General features: G+C 41.6%; 1 pseudogene; it reads left to right on the top strand.

Annotated features, from left to right (window-relative positions):
- The first annotated feature begins 424 nt into the window (after window positions 1-424).
- The window catches only part of LOC122693157, a 69262-nt pseudogene continuing 63686 nt past the window's right edge, over window positions 425-6000 (top strand).

The following is a 6000-nucleotide window of genomic DNA, read 5'->3' as shown; positions in this document are numbered from 1 at the left end:
CCAACAAAGTCCTCAAGAACAATGGTACCCCCTGGGGGTGAATCCCTTTGTCAGCGTGTGCCAAGGTATGACTCATCAAATTGGCTCAAAAAAGCACCTTTTTCCCATTTGACTTTCATTTGATATTTTCACTGAAGGACAAGCCACAAGGATGACAGCAGAGAAGCTCTAAAAGCAAACAAAACTCAAACCAGCTTCCCTCTCCCTTCCCCCACAAAATAACCGTCTCTCACTGATGTCTGCCGATCCAGGTGTGCGGGTCAGGCTGTATTTATTCTCTGGCTGCCTTGTGTCCACATCTGAGAGCCCAGGAATACTATGGATCACTATTTCTCAAACTTGAACGTGACTTCAGATCACCTGGACATCTTGTAGAAATGCAGATTCCTGTCCAATGGGTCTGGGGAGGAATCAGAGATCCCGCATGTCTAACGAAGCCCCTGGGGATGCTGTGGCCACTGGTCCCTGCGTGAACCTTGGAGAAATGAGACAGTGGCCTCATCCTGTAAGGGGCCTGCACGTGAAAGTCCAGTCAACCTACGTGGCCTGTGAGGCCCTCGGCTGGGGCTGCTCTTTGTCCTTACCGGATCCTGTTTCTTATAGCAAATGCAAGTAGAAAGCGTCTGGTCTTGAGAGAAGAGCAAACACATTTTCATGAAATCAAGGCAAGATCCACCTAAATATAACACATGGCCTGCGAAGATACCTCCTTGCCTGCAAGTCCTCACTGGCATGTCACTAGTTATTTAAAGTTCTCAGTAGGAAATTGTTCATCACTCAAAATTTAGGACAGCCTAGAAAAGTGCAATGAATGTAAAATTTCAAAGTCTGGAGTCGTTGTCACAGCAAAGAGCAAATTTTTGGAGCTTGAATTTGAGACAAGGAAAACTCTAATCACAGCCACTCATTCTTTGTTCATTCCTATTAAATACCATTCTTTTTTGGTTTTTATGTCTCTTTGAAAACTACCTGGACTCTTTTCTGGAAGGAGTCGGGTATATAGTAACACATTCATTATGTAAACATTTATTCTTTCAACACAGAGTGTCTCCTATGTGAAAAAATTGTGGTAGTGACTTTGCTTCTGAGTTAATAAAGCAAAGCCATTAACCTCCGTGAGTTTCCATTTTCACATCTGAATAATGAACAGCTGGCCCCGGGTGATCCCGCGTTGTCTGGTATCGTGCATTCTGAGCACTGTGAGACATGGAAGCAGAAGCATTCTGCCTGTTGGTGGCTTTTTAGTGTCCAGCTTGAAGGCTTTCCTTAGCTCTTTCTCATTCATGGCCGGGTGAGGAAGGTACTCATCATCCTGTGTGTGTGTGTGTTGTGGTTTATAGGGTGATAAGTGAGGGAAGGAATATGGTTCCCTGTACTAATGTTGCTTTTCCCCCCTTCTTTTTAGTGGAAGAGTATTCCTATCAAAGAAAATCCCCACATGGATATGAATGTGAGCAAGATGAAGGAGACCAAAAAGCCCATTTGGAGGCTATTCCTTTGGCTGCTGAGAAGGTTCCAGACATGCCCCAGGTCTCTGCTGGAGAGGGGTGGAAAACCATTGCTCTAAACATGCAAATTAGTTAGTTCTTGAACATCCAAATTCCAAACCACTCTATGCTGTTTCTATGTAAATAAAGCTGGTAGTGGGAAATCTAATTTAAGAACAAATGTGTAAGAAAGAGTATGGAAATCTGAGTAGGTCTGGGTAGATAGAAATAAGAAGGATGGAGAGGTTCTGAAATGCTTCTCCCCCTGCAAGGGGTGGATGTGAGTTCTACAATGAAGAGGCTGGCTCCTGGGCTTGTCTTGAAACAGGGATGAGGGGCAGGTAGAGACTGAGAGAGAGAGAAAGAGCAGAATGAGAGAGAGAGAATGAATGAGAGAGAAATGTAGCCAGCCTGGGTCTGTACTCCCTGCGTCTGGTGGGCAGGAAATGAAGCGGAGCCGCCGGGAGACTATGATGGATGGCGTGGAGGGGACTCTCCTGTCCTTGTAGTCTATCCATTTCCATTGAGTTGCTTTGGAAGTCCCAATCTGCAAACCACAGGGGCTGAGTTTAGACTCTAAATCAAGTCTCTGCCTTCATTGCCTTTGGTGTCTGTGAAATGCTCAAGTACTGAGTGAGAAGAGGAATCCTAGCTTTTACTTAGGCCAGTAGAGCATAAGTCCTGCTGTGGCCTTCGGGCAAATGGCTGTTTATTTCATCTGTACACCAAGCACCCCCACCCCTCATATACATGTATTTTTTTCTTTTCTTACAGGATGACTAACGGTGAAGAGCTCCTTTCCTGTTGTCATGAAGGCTGCTGTCTAGTTGAGTTGCTTCTCTAGCAAGAACAGTCGGTGTCATTAATTTTTTCTCCGTACTGTGTGGGCTGTGGAACACGAAACTGACTTGATTGATCACATTGCCACTTCAAAACGGGAGTCTTCGGAGGCAGGTGGGTGAGTGGGTTGGTGAAACACTTCGGAGAGTTAATGCATTTGTGCAGTTATCACAGCATTGCCCCTTTGTAGATGGATTACATTTTGGATCAGCTTGTGTGTGAGGGGCTGGGTAAAATCAGGATGGAAAGAGACAGATGGGGTGAAACTAAAGGGAGAAAGTGACTCTGCCTCAGCCACACGGTGGCCACAATTGCGAGATGGGCTAGGTTCCGGAGCTCATGCGGGGCGTGATGTGTGCCTGGGGGCAGAAACAGAATGGAAAAGGGATTGAAAATCCTGTCATCTGAGGAAGAGATTAAAGACCAAGTGTATTTAATGGCAGAAGAGAAATTCTTACTTTGTGTGTGTCCTGGTTTTTGTCTTCAGTTCTTAAAGGATGGTTGAAGAAAGGGGTATGGAATATTCTGTGTGGCTTTTGACAAACAATTGAAACCTACTTGACTCCATTTGAGGGTGAAATGTTTAAATGGAATGGGTACCTTCTTATGGAAGTGGGTTTCTCTTCATGTCGTCATTCAAGTCAATGCTTTAAGGGAAATGCATGCTCTGGGACATATTTGGCTTGGTTGACCTCTACAGGTGCTTAGAAGGTGGTCAGACAAAGATTTCATCACATTTCATAAATTTCCTTCCCATCTTCAATAACAACTTGAACAATTTCTGGCCTTGTTGAAACCAGATATCCTGCCGTGGACAGAATCTAGTTTCCTGTGAAAGTGGAGTCGTATAGAACTGGCCCTTTTTTCCCTTTAAGAAATAAGATTAAAAATCTCAGTTTCTGTGTCATTGTGGTACAGGAGAAAGAATAGAACTTGCAATCCAGAGTGGGATCCCAACTTAAACATTTTCTTATTGTGTGATCTAGGGCAAAGCTTCAGTTTTTTAATTAGTAAATTAGAGCTAATGGTCTTCCCTTTGCATGGTTGTTAGAAGCAATGAGATGACATAGGGACAGGGCCTGGGACATAGTAGTCACTCAGTAAGTGGACTTGTTTCCATTTATTTCCTTTTGTCTCCCAGACAACTAAAATAAAGCAATTGGGTTATAAGAAAAGCGAACTACATGCCAATATCCCTGAGGAATACAGACACAAAAATTCTCAACAAAACGGTATTCATAGCACATTAAAGGGATTTATATACCCCGTAGTCAAGAGGGGTTCACCCTTGTGATGCAAAGATGATTTTGACACATGCACATCAGTAAATGTAGTTCATCACATTAATAGAATGAAAGATAATAATCATATGATCATCTTTCTGGGATAACAGGGTGTGAGGCTCCTCAGCACCTGTCTGTGACTCAGGGTGACTGCGGTCTTGGATCCAAGACCCAGGGGAGAGGTGGTGGGGTGGCAGAACGCTGGGTACCAGCCTGTGGGTAGTTCAGGCTGGAACAGGGGTGTCCTTCTGTGGTCCCATTTGCCTCAGAGCAGGGTGTGTGTGTGTGTGTGTGTGTGTGTGTGTGTACGTGCATGTGGACACAGTTGTTTTCCTTTAGCTTCTAGGCTCAAACTGTCTACTGCATAATTTCCTCTAGTCCAGTGTTTCTCAGACTCCAACGTGCATACAAATATCCTGTGGCTTTTGTGAAAATGCACATACTGATTCAACATAACCATGGAGGGGCCTGAGATTCTGCGTTTCTCACAAGTTCCCAGGTGGCGCTGAAGCTGCTGGGGTGTGGACTACACTTTGGGTAGACTGTGTAGACAGTACTGCCTGCAGAAAACCTCTGAAGCCATCTTCAGCTGGGTGATGATTTTGGAGCCTGCCTCTCTGATTCTGCCAGAACTCATGGAGAATGCCTCCTTATCATTTTTTGGTGAAGAGTCATTATTTATGAGTACTGTGTATCTCTATTTCTCCAAAGATGAGGTCTACCCCCAATCTATAAAGCCCATATATAGGCTTCTTAAAGCAACGCATCTTTTTCTCAGATTCGTGCTAACATTGCTGGTGGTGAAGCCCTGAGTACAAACCTGTTTTAGGAAAGAAATTCATCTTGTTAGAGGGAGCTGAGTGCTTACAAGCCAGATAACGTTCTGCAGTTGCTGAATTGATGAAGAGAGGCACCGGGATTCAGACTTAACTATTTTTCATTCTTTGAATGAAGTCTATCTTCTGAATTACATGAGCTGTGTGAAGCGGGGAAGGAGAGCAATGGTTCTGGAAACAAAAACAGAGTTCTTATCTTTTAATACAGGAGAGAATGCCTCGGGATATTATTATTTGTGATTTATGGGGTGCATAGCAATATGACCAGTGTCTCTCCACAGCAGACAGAGGACTCTGACCCTCTGCCTTTGATGAACTCTTGTTCTTCCCAGGGGCAATTTTCCACTGTAGAATAGCTGCCGCATCACAAAATTTTGGCTTAAAAAAATCATACTGAATGAGCTGCTTGGAAACTTGGTTTTTGTTTTCAGTCCTACTACTGACTTTTTCCTTCTTTGTCTAAATTCCTTATATCTTCTGCCCTGTTAGTAAGGTCAATCACTCTTGCTATCAAATATTTGCTTTTGAAATACATTGAGATGTTTATTAGCTAAATTAGTCTCGAGTATTTGTGAAAACTCGATTTCCTTCTGAAGATCTATCAGATTTCTCTGACAAGATCAAATTGTGTAAATGAATAAAACCAACTAAACAAACAGAAGAATCTGGAACCATCATTTGTGAGGAAGGAGTAGAAGACAAGGCAAGTTTCCTCCCTCCCTTTCTTCCTTCCTTCTGTCTTTTTTAAAACTTTATTTTGAAATATTTCAGATTTGTAGAAAAGTTTCAAGAACAGTATAAAGATTGCCCAAATGTTAACATTTTTACCATGCTTGCTGTCATCTCTCTCTCCCATCTATATCTATGTTTTGTTGACCCAGTTGAGAGTAAGTGAAAGACAAATAGATGCCTCTTATGCTTAAATACTTCAGTGAATATTCTAAGCATGTACTTAACCACAGTACAGTTATTAAAATCAAGATTAAACTGACAACACTATTAAACCTATAGACTTTATTCAAATTTGAAGTGTGCTGCAGTCCTTGGGGCTGCAAAGAGCTGGACTCGACTGAGTGACCGAACTGACTGAGTATGTCCTTTAAAGTAAGATAGAAAAAAAAACAACTTCCTTTGGTTCAGACCCAGACCAGGCTTATGTGTTATATATAGTTATCATGTTTCTTGTCTCATTATCCTGGAACATCAACTCAGTCTTTCTGTCTTTCATAGTGAAGGTAAATTCTTTTTTTTTAAATTGAAATATAGTTGAAATACAATATTGTATTAGTTTCAGGGATACTACATAATGATTTGACATTTACATACATTATAAAATGATAATGGCTGAGTAATATTCCACTGTGTGTATACATATATATAATGTGTCTATATATGTGCACATATATATCATATATATGTGTATATATTTATATTATATGTGTGTATATATATTCCATCTTTCATAGTGAAGGTAAATTCTTTTTTTTAAATTGAAATATAGTTGAAATACAATATTGTGTTAGTTTCAGGTATAGTACATAATGATCTGACATT

Source organism: Cervus elaphus, chromosome 5, assembly GCF_910594005.1.
Source record: "Cervus elaphus chromosome 5, mCerEla1.1, whole genome shotgun sequence".
Lineage (NCBI taxonomy): Eukaryota > Metazoa > Chordata > Mammalia > Artiodactyla > Cervidae > Cervus > Cervus elaphus.
The sequence above is the reverse complement of the archived record's forward strand: the minus strand, read 5'-3'. Positions and strand labels throughout refer to the sequence as shown.